At 43.5% G+C, this 15,971-nt stretch overlaps 1 long non-coding RNA gene across 1 annotated transcript in view; it reads left to right on the top strand.

The window, feature by feature from the left end:
* Positions 1-15,971, top strand: part of LOC141598464 (uncharacterized) — a 162,048-nt gene that overhangs the window by 84,848 nt on the left and 61,229 nt on the right. The window lies entirely within an intron of this gene.

Genomic DNA, 15,971 nt, shown 5'->3' with positions numbered 1-15,971 from the left:
AAAACCAAGTTGCAGAAGAAGACAACTCAAGAAAAGCAGAAAAGTAACTTGCCATTTCTGGCTAAACATTTGGGAACTGGAGCTGTGAATTCTTTTGCCATGTCTTGCCAAAATGAAGATACTACCTAAGCAAGATAAGACCTTGTTTTTTGCCCAGAGACAGTCAACCCCGGAAGCAGCCAAGAGAAGTCACCAAAAAGGAAGAACCTGTCACGATCACTCATCTGCAACCTTTTGTCCCCAGCCTATTTTACCTTAGTTAATTTACTTTCACTTTATGCAACCATTGTAAAATAGATCACTTGTCTTTATGTATTATGTAAGTAACAAATCCTGGCCTTTGGATGTAATTTCTTAGGGTTTATTGTACTGAGAACTTGAGCAAAGGCCTATATAAGGACCTTTCCCCAGCCTCTCATATTCAGACTTTGAGTAATGAACAAAAAACCTGAGATTCCTCTCAAATATTTGCAAATATTAATTCTTTGTGAGTCCTAGAGTTAAGTTAGGCTTAGTAACATTCTCTAGTGTTGATTAAGTACCTGCGGGTGAGTTTCTTTCAATCATATGCTTGATGTGGGTTGTCTGAACCTCATGGTTGTCTTAAGTTTGATACTTTTTGTGCTTCCTATGATTGTGTCAAATTTTTGGCTTACATTGTTGAACTAATGTCCTATGCTTGTTGTGGTTATTAGTTTGATAATTATATCCCTTTTATCTTAGAAAATATCACAAAAAAACAGTCACACAATCCTGCTGAGAAACTTGTCTGAGATTCCAATATTTTCAGTCTGGTTTTCAAGTTAATTAAAATACTTAGAGTGCTTGTAAATTCTGAATTTTGGTTCAGTTTTAATTTGCTACCTTAACTAAATTATCACCAAATTTCATGATTTATCAAGGTCATTTGCCATTTTTACAAAATTCCTAAAGTTCATTGCATTCCCTGAAATTGTCCTTTGTATGTTGTCGGGATTTTCAAATTTGTGTGAGTCCTTGCTTATTACAATGCAGGAATTGACTAGGAGATGGCGACTACATGTCAGCTCGTTCGAGTTAGAGTGTCGAGATAGCCCTAATCCGACCGAATTGGCCCGAGCTGCACTAAGACTTCTTTATGTTTCTAACCTGATCTTGTAATAGTATAATAATTATGTCGTCTTGTAATCAAATTGGGGATCCATCTTTAGTTTTAGGGATCTGATCTTGTCATTTCTCAATACATCTCAAACCCTAAATAATTAGTTTAGCTTAATATTTCTCTAATTAGCTTAATACTCTTTAATTAGTTGTGAATCTAGCTTTGTACTAGCTTGGAACTCATTAATTAGGTTTGTTGAAGATTTTGGTGATAAGATCTTCATGTACTCAAGGAGTTCTTTCCTTAATTTCTTCATCTATTCTCCTTAATTACTTAATTAGTTGGTATATCTCTCTTTAATTTTTCATTAAGTTTGTTAATTACTTATCTTAAATATCATGACCAATTTAGATTCTATAATAATTGTTGTTGTTAGCATGTTTCTCATGATGATTAATGAGTGATGACCCTACTAGGATTAGTGTGGGATTATGGAAATGATTAAGGGTTAATCTTTGTATGTTGGGTTAAGTTGTTGATTAATTATCTTACTTCCAACTTATGTGAAAGCTAGCTTGTGTGTGGTCTATAGCTTGGCGGGGTTGTTATATCAAAAGACCAACCTACTTGCCTAAGTAAGACTACCCATCATCAATTAACCCCAACCCACTAGACACCCTAGTCGCCCCATATGAACCCACTTATAATAGTTTATCTTTAAGTATTTGAAATCCAACTCATCTGAGTATCACGTTAGTTTACATCTTACTTTATTGTCTTTATTGCATTACATTAATTTAGACTATAAACCCAGAACTCAATTGTGGCAAACCTAGCATAACTAGACTTAGATTGATCAATCAAAAATCAATTAAGACACCCCATTTCTTGAGGTTCAACATCTTAACATACCACCATGCTAAATTAAGTATAAATGTACGTGTTTGGTAGGCTACAAAATGACACCTATCGGTTATATATGTACCGCTGATAGGCGGTCGCACACCTATGCAAAGATAATATTTATATCCTAGACAACAAATGAATGTAGTATTTAGGGGTCGAACCCAAAGGAGACGGGAGCTATTAATTAATTGTTATGGATTGAATTTTACCTTGGTAGATTATCGATTTATTGATTGGGTTGAAGTGATAAAACAATCATAAATAAAATGTCTAGGGAGGTCGGGTCACACATGCTAATTACGTAAATATATGATTATGTTAAACAAGGTAATAACAATATTGTCAATTGTTTAGGCTTAAAGACACTCACCTTACGATATTAGTGTCAACCATAAACCGGGTCCTAGAGAAACTCTTGTTTATGACTAGGTCGTCCTACTACACATGCTTTGTCTAATCCGATTCCATGCCTCTCGACTTTTAGAACGAATTATCAAACTTAATCAATGAATAAGGCCTTTAAACATAGATTAAACGTGACGATGCAAACATGTGGTAGAAACAATTAGACAATATTAATTTATCCTCATTTTGACATTTACATATTACTTAATCATGCGTGGTTTCGCTTACTCTTTAGACACATGCAACTACTCTAACGTGGTGGAAATGTAAATTAAACTAATGATAAATGAAATGGCAAACATAATGAAAATATGAATAAGAAATTACCTTGCAATTGGAAATGGAAATGGAAATGGAAGAACAATACTTGTAATATAAATAACTTGTAAATGTAAATTGTTTTATAACTTGAAATGTAAATAGGAAGTGTAAATAACATAAAGTAAATCTAAACTAAGCTAAACTGAGAGCTAACCTAAAATAACTACTAAATTTAGAGAGAATTTATATGTAAAAGTGTGTAGAAAAGATGGTGTCAAATGCTTGTGTCGAGGTTCCTTTATATAGGACTTGAGTGTGTAACGTAAACAATTGAGAATCCCACGTCCCCGACCGGGGTTACCATTGCCCGTGTATTTTCTCTTTAATGCTTGATTAAATGTTATGTGGAATCCAAAGTTGCTTCTTAATTCTTCTTAACTCCGGTTAATTGCATACTTAACATCCTAAGAGCATCTTCATGAGCATCCCATGTAGAATCCTAAGTTGAGCATTTTGTGGACTTGTAATTGGGCTTGACATTTCTTGATTTGTGTTTTGCATTTCTCAAATTAATCCACCGCATTTGCTCATGCAAGTCCATGCTTTACTTCATTGTTGGTCCATTCTTCTCTTCAACTTAGCTTTGTATCCTAGTGCTTGTAAATATGTGGAATTAAGCTTCTTAAAGCTTAAGTACCTACAAAATATGATAGAACATGCAAATGCAACTAGAAATACAATATTAGCTCAAAATCACTAAGGTTAGTGCATAATGTCATAAAAAATGGAGCTAAAATAAGGGGTAAAAATGTATATAATTTGGACTTATCAGCCGCTTACATGGACGCCTCCGGGTTACTGCGTAAAACTCAATTGTGGTCTAAGTTATAGAGCATTAGAAAGATTTGAAACCAAGCACAAGTTGGTTTTTGAGGTAAGTAGTCGTGTGTGTGTGTGTGTGTGTGTGTGTTGTGAAGACATCAAGTGGTTTGAATTAGCACTTATTATCGAACGGGTGCTGATCCATTGTGTGTTGCATTTTTTCAGTGACCATACTGATTTAATTAATTTGTCTGTTTGATTTTGACATTCCTTGATTTAAATTTGTCTTCTTGATTTAAATTACCTAACTAATTCCACTAAATTCCTTAGGAAAATCAAAACTCTTCCCATTTATTTGCATAGCTACCTAAATTTTCGTGTCGCACAATAGACTAGATTATTTTGGAATGTCATAATTTAGAATTATGGACCCTCGTTTGTTGATATTGAAGACGAATGAACAAAAAGCGCCATGATTATATGGAAATCAAATCTACTATTTACTGTGTAGCAAAAGATTCAACATATTATTATTTATGGCCTATTTGTCTTGACATTATGGTGTGTCATTAGTCATGTCATTATGTGGTTCCAAAATTAAGCAATTTTGTTCACATTTATAAAGGCGCGTTGAATAATATTAAGAGAAAATTGTTGATTACAGCCTTTTAAAAATCACTTTTTGAAAATTACAGCCTTATATAATTTTTTTTGAAAATTACATCCAAAATATTACTTTTCTTCTAAAATTGCACCAACTTGAGGTTTTTGGTGATTTTTAATGATGTTTTTATGATGTTTGGGGTGATTAATTGGTTTGTGTCAAGGAGAGGTAAAAAATCTGGGTAAGTAGGCTCTCAAATAATAAAGGATACATCATAAAAACATCATCAAAAATCACCAAAAACCTCAAGTTGGTGCAATTTTAGAAGAAAAGTAATATTTTGGATGTAATTTTCAAAAAAAATTATATAAGGCTGTAATTTTCAAAATGAGGTTTATAAAAGGCTGTAATCAACAATTTTCTCTAATATTAAACACTATAATAGATTTGTGAGTGCTCTCTTGTCCCATCTACCAGTTACACTTGTCTCAATTACCAGTTGCCCAAAAAAGGTTTGTTGTGCCACTATTTTTTTATAAGAATCTGCAATTCCATGCAACTAACTAGGAGAATTGCTGGTTGAGGTTTGTTTGTGTACCCCCGAAAAATTAGTATAATTTCAAATATAATTCAATAAAAAACTCGCCAAACATATGTTCCAGACCGCTATTTTTGTTCCCATACCACTTCAAACTTACCTATTCGTTTGTTGCCTTGTGAGTTTTATTAACCATGTTAATTTGTCTTTGAGTTAGTAAAACCTATCTTTCTCATATTGTTTCTCCTCAAATTTTGTAATACTACGTATTTAATAATAATAATAATAATATTTTATTTATACGAGTTATGTTGAGACGGAATAATAATGATTATAATAATAATAATACATTATATATGTAATATACTCCCACCATATACATATATGCTCCCTTATCCTCATCCACCCAACCCTTATCATTTCATTCATCATTTCCACCATGTAATTTGAAGGAAATCTTAGAGAGAAAGAAGAGAGAAAAAGAGAAGAAAAGGAGATCACTTTTTGTCCCTCCGCCTTGAGATCGTAAGGTAACCCGTCTTATACTAGCCTTTATATTATTTTATTCATACCGTTGACCCGTCCCGACCTCGACCCACCTCTGACCCGTCTTTGACCACCATAGGGGCGGCCGTTGACCACCATTTAGGGGTTTGATCGAGTATATATTAAGGTTATAGCTGTTTTGTGCGACGATCTTAAGACGAGTTTTTGACCCACCTTTTGTGGCTGTTTCGGGTGAACCTTGGGTGGGTTGTGTCGAGGGTAGTGAGGAGGATCTAGTGGTGGTCTTGGTTGGTGGCTAGGGTGGTCAGGATCTGGGATAGAAATGAGGGTGTACGGGCGCGGGTTAGGGCATGTGTCGGGTTGTTGTTGTGGCTAGTGTCGTGTTCCTGGTGGTTGTCGTGGAGGGTTGGTGCCGACTAAGGTTGGGGGTCAAGGTGGGGGTGTTGGTGAGGTCGGCCGTGGCCGGTGGTGGCCACGGTTGGTGGTTTGTGTGGTTTGCTTATGCGGATTTGCTGTGAGGTAGGTTTATCCTACTCAGTTTCATTGTTGCATTTATTTATAAAATGAGTCTTTTATCATTCATCTGCATTGAGTGAGTCGGTAATTGGCATGTTATATGGTATATCGTATTTGTTGTGTTGTCTTGTGTGTCGGAGGACATGGTGGTTTGATCGGTTACTTGGTTTGGAGACGTAAGACGGTTGGGAGACCGTGTTGCGCTTAAGTCGCCTCTTGAAGCTTCCCACTCCAAAAGGGATGTGCACATTAATGGCTTGAGTTACGGAGGGACTCGCGTGGTTGAGACACGACATCTGGCAGGGGATCCGGTTGTCTTCCGGACCCGGTACGTTTGGGCGTGTCCCGGTACCTGTTTGTGGTTATCGGTATGTCTGGGCGTGTCCCGGTACCAGTGTGGTTGTCGGTATGTCTGGGCGTGTCCCAGTACCGTGGTGGAGGTTGCTTGACAGTGGTTCATTCATATCATAATTCATGTTATATGTTCACACACTCGAGTCGTGTCACAATTTATTTATTTAATGAAACTGATGTTTGTGTGTCTGTGTAATTGTCACCTATCTCTTTTGGAGTGACCCGTGTCGATCCATATGATATCCTTTGGCCATATGAGGAGCAGGTTATGTTCAGGTTGTTTGGATAGTACGCGGGAGACGGGACGAGCTTGATGATATCACGGGACGAGTCTAGTTGTCTAGAAGATCGAGTATAGATGTCACGAGTTGTATTTTATTTAACCATTTGTTTACCTTTATGTAATTCACTAAACATTACATCATTAAAATGTTCTTTAATTGGAGTTTTAAAGCCCTACCTCGGGAAACCGAGATAGTAACGCTCCAATTATCTTGGCCGGATAGTTGGGGTGTTACAAATTCACCTTTGTAACACAAGTATACTAATGCCAGAAGCTTTAATTCCGATAAAGGAATTCTATCATTGAACCATAGACAATATTAATCGCACTCGTGAGATGTATTAACATAAAAAATCATCAATATGTCAAGACATCGAGACAAACAAAAAATTCAAAGTTAGGACGCACGGAACGCGATGTCTGGACAAAAAACAGCATAGTCGGTGCGACAACAAGGACAATAGGTCGTGTTATCAATCGCATGGCTTTGAATTGGACATCTGGACGACAATAATGACACTAAGTGATTTTCGTATGGAGTCGTCGAGTCCATGGTGACAACAACGAGACGACGTGTAGGGAAAAGACCGAACAACAGGCTAGGTAGGGCGGGTAAATTCTTATTTAGATAGTAAGCGAACCTAGGTACGACGCGGATGGATTTTGGTGCCAATGTGTGGGAAGTAGACTGCCGATAAAATATGGTGGCGGTGGTCGTGTGTTGCACCACTAGATCAAACAAAAGGAACGTTTGTCGTGGTGGCGGTGGGTGAGGGCGTAGTGGTGGCGGTGATTGAGAATGGAGAAGCCTTGTGTAGAACGAGGGCGTGGTTAAGGTTGTAAATGATTTGAACCGGCTTGTCGAGCTCTTAGAATCTGCTCGGCTCGTTCTCGGTCAAACCGAGCTTGAGCCGAGCTTGGCTAAATAAATACGAGTCAAGCCCGAGCTCAGCAAAGCTCGGATATGAAGCTCGTTTGAGCTCGTTTATAATTTTTTTGTCTAATAATTTTTAAATTGTAATATTAATTTTAGTTCAATCTATATGTTATTTACGCATTTATAAATATGTTATAATATAATATTTTTTAGTATTTCATAATCTTATTGGTTTTAAAATATTTATATTTAGTTAAATTCAAAAGATGAGAAGGTGAAAATAATATAATGATTTGCATGCTGTAACACTATTTATAAGTGTCTTTCTAAAGTGATCTGTGCTAGAATGAGTCGTATCCTTCCTGATATTATCAGTCCTTCTCAGGGGGCTTTTATCAAAGGGAGAGACATTGTTGGCAACATCTTGATTTGCCAGGACCTTGTTAGATTGTACAATAGGAAGAGCTGTTCTCCTAGAGTGTTATTGAAACTTGACCTTCAAAAAGCATATGACTCCATTGAGTGGTCGTTTGTTTCTGCAATGCTTGAGGCTACTGGTTTTCCTAAGAAGTTCATTGAGTTGCTGATGAATTGTGTTACCTCCCCCTCCTATTCTCTTTCCCTCAATGGAGAAATCTTTGGATTCTTTAAAGGACAAAGGGGGCTAAGACAGGGGGACCCTCTCTCCCCCCTTTTATTCACTCTTTGTCCGGAATATCTCAAAGAGAGTGCTTATGTGAGATGAAGCATCAAAAGTTGGGCATCATCCTTTGTGTAAGAGGATCAATCTCAATCATCTTTGCTTTTTGCCGATGATCTTATCATGTTTTGCAAGGGTGATAGAGGTTCTATTGAGCTCTTGCTTCAAGCCTTCAAGTATTTCTCCAAGGCTTCTGGATTGGTGATGAATAGTGGTAAGTCCAATTTCTACACTAATGGAGTTCCTGTTAGTCTTATCCAGGAACTTGAGCAGATCACTGGAATGAAAAGAAATGCGGTTCCTTTCGGATATCTAGGTGTTCTGTCTCCCCTAAACGCATTTGTCTGTCATGGATCAGAATCGTTTGGTTGATAATGTGGTTGGAAAAATTAGAGCCCTGGGGTCCAGGAAATTGTCCTATCTTTGGTAGAGCTGTGTTGATTCAATCTGTTCTCGTACATTACACCTTTGTTATTGGGCTCGCATTTTTATCTTGCCTAAGACTGTCATTGATGCTATTGAGAAGATTTGCAGACAATATCTTTGGTATGGAAAGGATCCTAAGGAACATCCTGCACTGGTTTCTTGGGAGAAGATATGCAGACCTAAGAAGCAAGGGGATCTTGGTTTCAGGGACCTTCACACTTGGAACATTGCTACCATAGGAATGTATGTCTGGTGGGTGCAACAAAAAACTGATCACCTGCGGGTTCGGTGGGTGCATGCAAAGTGTATATTAAGTCCGCTCAATGGATGGACTATGAACCTCATAATGGAGCTAGCTGGGCTTGGAGGAAAATTTGCCAAGTCAAGAACAAGCTCAAGTCTCTTCTCTTAACAGTTGAGCCTTACACAATTCAGCAGGGGTATGATTACCTGAAACCTCTCACTGATAAGGTTACCTGGTATCCTTGGACTTTAAATAACTGGATTTGTCCCAAGCACTCTTTTCTCTCTTTGGTTAGTAGCTCGAATAGGCTACTTACAGGGATAGACCGGTAAAGATGGGTATTTTGGTTAATAATTCTTTGTGAAGTATGTGGAGTTATGGTCGAGGATCACACTCACTTGTTTTTTGAGTGTGCTTTCAGTAAGCATTGCATCATCGATTCAATTATGGTGCAAGATTCTCGTTACATTCGCACATGATTTGTATACACTGGTGGATCAAATGGAGGACCCAATCTGCTACTAAGAAGAAGGTTGTTGGGGTCATCCTAGCAAGTCTCATGTATCATCTTTGGCAACATCGTAATACTTGTAGGATTGATCAAGTTGTTCTTAAGCCTATGGTATTAGTTCAGAGGATGAAGCAAGATGTTAGAGCTCGGCTGAAAATGATTGAGTTAAAGTGTAAAAATAGGACTGTTATTGAATGGGTGAATGAGTTGTGAGGTCCTTTGCTTCATAGCTTATCTCCCTAGTTTTTAGGTCTTATTAAACAGTGATGTAAAGGGACTTTTTTGATGATTAATGAAATCTACTTACATTTCCCCAAAAAAAAAAAAAAAAAATAATATAATGATAAAAAGAGCTCAATTCGAACATCGAGCTCGAGCTTTAGTTTTTTAGGCTCGACGACCTTCGAGCCGAACCCGAGCTTGAGCTCAGATCGGCTCGTTTACAGCCCTCAGCGTGGTAATTGCACGAGGGTGCGGTGGCTGTTTATACAATAGGGCAAAGCCACAACGTGATGAATGTAGTATGAAATAGAACAGCCGTGGTTTGTATTCTTTTAGTTTAGATATTGTCATCGGTTGTTTACAAATAACCGATGTTAAAGTAATATTAATTTAAGTTCCATAAAATTATATTGAGATCAGTTTATTAGGCAGTCAATGGCAAAATAAATAACACTGGCATCATATTTAATTACACAACCGATGCCAATTATATTTTACATATTCATATAAAATTGACATAAGTTCTTGATGGGGCATATTCTGCACCGCTGACCAAGTCAACATATCGAGCAAGGTCAAGGGTATCCATAGCAAAGTCAACGACTTAGACAGCCTAGCCGACACAATCCATCGGCCTGTCACACTGGGTCTCGGCCCAGACAACTAGCCACCGGGACGCATATCCGCGTACTCATATCCAAGACCCTCGGCTAGCCTCCTCAGGTCCATCGGCCGAGGGTAAAACGGTCTTTCCACCTAATGAGCCACTTGGCCACTTGGCCACTACGTGACAAAAGGTGAATGCCTATAAATACTCCTCAACCTTCATTGAGGAAAGGATCCACAAATTGACCTAATAACCACTATTCATCTGGTAATATCTTCCTTATCTCTCTACGATACACTCTTAGCCAAGTAACAACGACTTACCTCTCTAAGTTTCGACTTGAGCGTCGGAGTGAGCACGCTCGCCAAAGCCGAGCCCTCGTTTGTTCATCGTTTCAGGAGACCGCAGGAAGGATTCTAGCAAGGACATCATTCTACTAGCTACGAGTGGTATCAAACATCCGCTCGGATTTACACCGGAACAATTGGCGCCGTCTCGTGGGGAGTTGACACTAAAAGCTAGTCACATTCATTCCCAGAACAACAAAAACAAAAACACAAGAAAAACCCACCCCAAAAGCTAAGATGTCAAAGCAACAAGTAGTCGTGACCGACGAAACCGAGCTACACCAAGATGATACATTTCACCATTCTGGAGTAGTGCAAACCTCCACCGGCGGAATAATCCAACCGGAATTCGGAATGCCGACATTACCGGACACACCGCCGCCCATCAACCAGGTCACCATCATGGGACAGGTGGTCGACATAGCGAAACTGAACACACTCCTAGACCTGATTGGGAGTACACCAGCTCACACAGGTACGCCAACGCAGCGCAGGCCGTCCAGAGAACAGGCCTTAACGTGACTCCAAGAAACTTGAACGGAGCACTGGGAGAAGCAGACCATATCAAGACGCCGGAGGAGCCCAAGGTGGTCGTGGTAAACATAAGTCCATCTCGCACTCGGGAGGGGACAGCGTCGCCGCAACACCGACGAGGCACACCCCGGGGGAACCAGCGAAGTCCGACTCATGAGAGTCGGAGAGGAAGTCCAAATCAAAGAAGGAGTCCTTCTCGCTACGAGGAGAGGAGCCGGACGAGAAATGCGAGGAGTCGGTCGCCGCGTGTCATCCGACACGTGGTCAAGCAGCCCCTAAGCGACTATGTCCTAGACATCGCCGTGCCACCCAAGCTGAAGTTGCCGGCGCTCACATACAAAGGAGATAGTGACCCAACCGACCACGCCGAGGCCTTTGAGTCTCACATGTCGGTATGGGAGCAGCCCGATGAAGTCTGGTGCCGGGTCTTCCCAACGACTCTGCATGGGATGGCTCAGAGTTGGTACAAGGGGCTTCCTAACGGCTCGATATATTGCTTCGCCGACCTAAAGGACGCTTTCTTGGCCCAGTACTCTTGTAACAAAAGGAGGGCCGTGGAAACATCGGACCTCGACTATCAAACGAGGAGGAGGGCGAGTCTCTGCGTGCCTATGTGAAGAGGTTCGACGGCAAAGTCCAGCAGATTCGGGAGATCAACCCCGAAGGCGGCGGCGTTCGCACTAATGAAGGGCCTCCCAAAGGGAAGCTTAAAGGACGAGCTCATCAAGCACGGGGCACGGGCCGGACGCTGCAAGGAAGATGGCCGATCGGCCATCAAGGTGGAAGATTACCACAAGACCGGGTAGGCCCCAGCGAGGCCAAGCCCTCGAGAGGAAAAAGCCGGGATGACGGTCCCAGGATGAGAGACGCCGCGACACTAACAGTCGCGATCGATGAGAAACGCCGTGACAAGAAGAACAGTCACGGCCCGATAGATCCGCCAAGAAGCAGGACTCGACGGGGCGCCGGGGAGTTCGGGGATGTTTTACCAAAGGCATTACCATGACAAAACCCCTCTAGTCGCATCGGCCGCCTGTGTCTTCGCCCGAGCGGCGAGGGCGAAGTGGGAACGGCCTCCCAAGCCAAAAGGAGATGGTGACGCGAACCAAGCATCGCGAGTACCACGGTTGTGCGGCCACCTCATCGACAATCGCCGCAGACTGAAGAATGCCATTGAAGAGCTAATCCGAAAGGGGTGCCTCGACAAGTATGTGGCCAAAGGCCAGAAGACTGACGCCGGCGGCTCGGATAAGAAATCCGTTTTTCAACGGATAGGAGTTATCCACGTAGTCATCGGAGGTAACGAGAACGGCGGGTCGGCTCATGGGCACAAAAGGCACCTGAACGAGCTGTATCAGGCCATCAACTTTGTGCCCAACACAGCGACCCCCGCCTCCAGCATTCCCGATATGACTATTGGAGGGAAGGACTACGAGGGAGTCATCGCCCCTCACAGCGACCCGCTCGTAGTCAACTTGGACATTTCCAACCACCTGGTAAAGAGGTGTCTGATTGACACAGGCGCCTACACGAACATCATGTTTAGGGAGTGCTTTAACAGCCTCGGCCTTAGACTCAAGGATTTGAGCCCCCGCACCCATCCACCGTACGGCCTTCTCCGGTGGCTGGCCTGGTACCCCTGGGTTCAATCAGACTCCCGGTGATGTTCGGCGAGGGGAATGCGGCCAAGAATGTCTTAGCTGAGTTCGTCGTCATCGACGGCTCATCCGCCTACAACGCCCTGATAGGCCGTGTTACTCTGAGCGATGCCAACGCAGTGATGTCCATCCGGCCCCGACACTAATGTATGTCTCGGACCGGGGAAGCACATAAGCTCGTCTCCAAAGACGAGAAGGACGAGGTGGTCAACATCCGGATATCTGCGCGGGAGGATGCAACATGCAATCCCTCAAAGTGGCGAAGCAGTCGGAGAAAGGGAAAGGCTCATCCTCACAACCAAAGGGCGACCTTATGGATGCAACCGACGGCTGATGTGGGAAGAGCATGCAATCCCTCTAAATAAGGCATTAGGAAACTAATAGACCTTGTTTAGCGCCGGAGGTGCCCAAAACAACTGTGGGCACCCCGACGCATGTTAATATCAAATGTAAAAGGGACCAAGTGTTTCGTCAAAATGTTCAATTTTCAGGCTAGGCGCCATCAAGAAGCCGACACCGTCTCATACTGTCGATTGGATAAGAGCGGCGTTCGTTGTGAAAACGACGACGCCTGCTCACACTGTCGATTGGACAAGAGCGGCAGTCGTTATAAAGAATGAAGCCGACGCCGTCTCATACTGTCGATTGGATAAGAGCGGCGTTCGTTGTGAAAACGACGACGCCTGCTCACACTGTCGATTGGACAAGAGCGCGATCGTTATAAAGAATGAAGCCGACGCCGTCTCATCTTTGTCGATTGGATAAGAGCGGCGTTCGTTGTGAAAAACGACGACGCCGCTTTGCACACCTGTCGATTGGACAAGAGCGGCATCGTTATAAAGAATGAAGCCGACGCCGTCTCATCTTTGTCGATTGGATAAGAGCGGCGTTCGTTGTGAAAACGACGACGCCAGCTCACACTGTCGATTGGACAAGAGCGATCGTTATAAAGAATGAAGCCGACGCCGTCTCATCTTGTCGATTGGATAAGAGCGGCGTTCGTTAGAAAACGACGACGCCGCTCACACTTGTCGATTGGACAAGAGCGGCGATCGTTATAAAGAATGAAGCCGACGCCGTCTCTCATCGTCGATTGGATAAGAGCGGCGTTCGTTGTGAAAACGACGACGCTTTGCTCACACTGATCGATTGGACAAGAGCGGCGATCGTTATAAAGAATGAAGCCGACGCCGTCTCATATCTGTCGATTGGATAAGAGCGGCGTTCGTTAGAAAAACGACGACGCCGCTCACACTGTCGATTGACAAGAGCGGCGATCGTTATAAAGAATGAAGCCGACGCCGCCTCATACTGTCGATTGGATAAGAGCGGCGTTCGTTGTGAAAACGACGACGCCTGCTCACACTGTCGATTGGACAAGAGCGGCAGTCGTTATAAAGAATGAAGCCGACGCCGACTCTTACTGTCGTACCGACAAGAGCGGCAGTCTCCATCAGAAAGCAGACACCGCGACAGTCGCGGCAAGCGCATATGATAAACATATCAAAATGCCTTGAAAACGTTAAAATTGAGATAAACACCCTAAACCGCCTCGGCCAAGCTAAGTCGAAAACAAAAGGAGACGCTCAATTAAAGACGTCAGAAGGCAACTCAGGCAAAAACAAGAAAAGACCTCGGCATGCCAAACGCAAAGGAAACAAACTCTTATTATTAATAAACAGCTTACAGGTGGAAAGAATGTAGACAACGGCCGTCCCCATTGGGGTAAGCCAAAACATGACCTACCAAGGTTGTACAAAATACAAGGAAAGAAAAAAACAAAAATTACAAGCGTCATTTGAAGCACCAAAGGATGGCAGGGAAGAAGGGTTTAGCAATTGACTCCCAAGCAGCTAAAACAGATCTGCTGTAAACTTGTTCTCGTCAAGCAGCACTTGGTAGCATGTGAGGAGCTAAGACAGATCTGCTGTAAACTTGTTCTCATCAAGCGACCCTATGATTCTCGCTTACCATCGCAGCCAGTAGCCACATCTTCTTCATTGGGCAACCCACCAGCTTTCTTAGCAGCCTCAGCTCTGGCCTCGGCGTCATCAGCCGCCCTCATTCTGTCAGCTTCCTCCTTGGCCGCCTTAGCCTTCTCAGCAAGAGCAGCTCTCTCCGCGGCCGCCTCTTCCTCAATTTTCGCCCTCGCGCCTCCCCGGGCCTTCTCCGCCATGGCTTTCTCCTTAGCCGCCAGACTTATCATCGAGCGACTCGTTATATCGACCCACGGAAAGGCATCCTCAAGAGGAAAAAGCTCCTCGATCACTTCCCTGGCGGCTCCTTCACCGGATCTCGGAATTCGCGCGCTGATTGGGGAGCATGACGGTCTGGAGCATCTCAATGTCCTCCTCCTTCTGCTTGATGACGGCCTCTTTGCCCTGAATCACCCCCGCCTGGGCCTTAAACAGGCCCTCGGATTCGTTCCTCCTTTGGAGATAGAGGTCGCACGCCCGTACAAAGTTACACTTCTCCAACAACTTCGCAGCTTCGGCTGCAGCCGCCTCGGCCTTGGCTCTCTCAGCCAGGACGTCCTTTTCAGCGTCCTCCCTGAGTTTTCTCTCAGCCAAGCTTCCCTAAGCTTCCGCTCATTGAGGAGATCAAGCTTCGCCGACGCAGCCACCCGCTTAGTGGCATTGCGCTCATGAACAGCTCGAGCCACGGCCTTCTCTTGCTCCATGAGACGAGCACCGGTGATGACGTTCCACCTTGCCAGCTCCCTAATCAACTTCGTGCCTTCCTCCATAAGCTGGGAGACGGAAACCCTCTGGGATGAAGGGACGGTGGTGACAGTTTGACCACCAGCCCGCGGCTGGGAGGAGGAAGCCTTTTGGGATGAAGGGTTGACGGTGACGCCTTGATCACCGACCTGCGCAGAGGACCCCCTACCGCCGCCTAACGAGACCAAGAGCCGATGCGGTTGGTCCGCAAGAATTTAATAAAGACATCAGTATCAACCTGTATCGACATATCGAAAGCCCTTTGAATTTGAGTCGCGAGATAGTTAGTTACCATGCTTGGCCTTCTCGACCGGGAGGAGGCAACTCCTCGCCCGCAGAGGGGCTGTCGCTTCCTCTTACGGATGAGAGGAGATCCCTCCCCATCGAGTCCCCCTCGAAGGAATATCAACAATCTCCACTTTCTTGGGGAGGGATAGGAGATGGAGCCGGGTCAACGGAGTTTTTCGCGTCCGACGCACTACACCGCTAACGATCCTCGCCTGAGCCTCCTCCACGCTCAAGCTCTTCAGCCGTTGTTCCATGAGGTCATTCACCGACTTCCTACGGTCGTGGGCTACAGCTTTCGGATGCGAGTTAGCAACGGTCCCATCTTTGTGCAGTCCCATTCTCCGAAGAAGATCCTCAGACAAGTCTTTTCCAAAGTGGTCTGTGAAAGGAACAAAGCAAGAGTTAGGAGGAAATAAACCAAAATCCAAGGAGCAAGAGCATTAAGAGCGGCGATGGGCCTCACACCGACCCCACTCACCCCGTGCTAGGGCGGTATGAGGCCCACGTGCAGAGCGGCTCATCCCGAAGGATGATCTCGCGTCGGGGGAATCCATTTTTTC

This window comes from Silene latifolia, chromosome 1, assembly GCF_048544455.1.
Source record: "Silene latifolia isolate original U9 population chromosome 1, ASM4854445v1, whole genome shotgun sequence".
Lineage (NCBI taxonomy): Eukaryota > Viridiplantae > Streptophyta > Magnoliopsida > Caryophyllales > Caryophyllaceae > Silene > Silene latifolia.
Note: the sequence above shows the minus strand (reverse complement) of the source record. Positions and strands in the feature narration are given on the sequence as shown.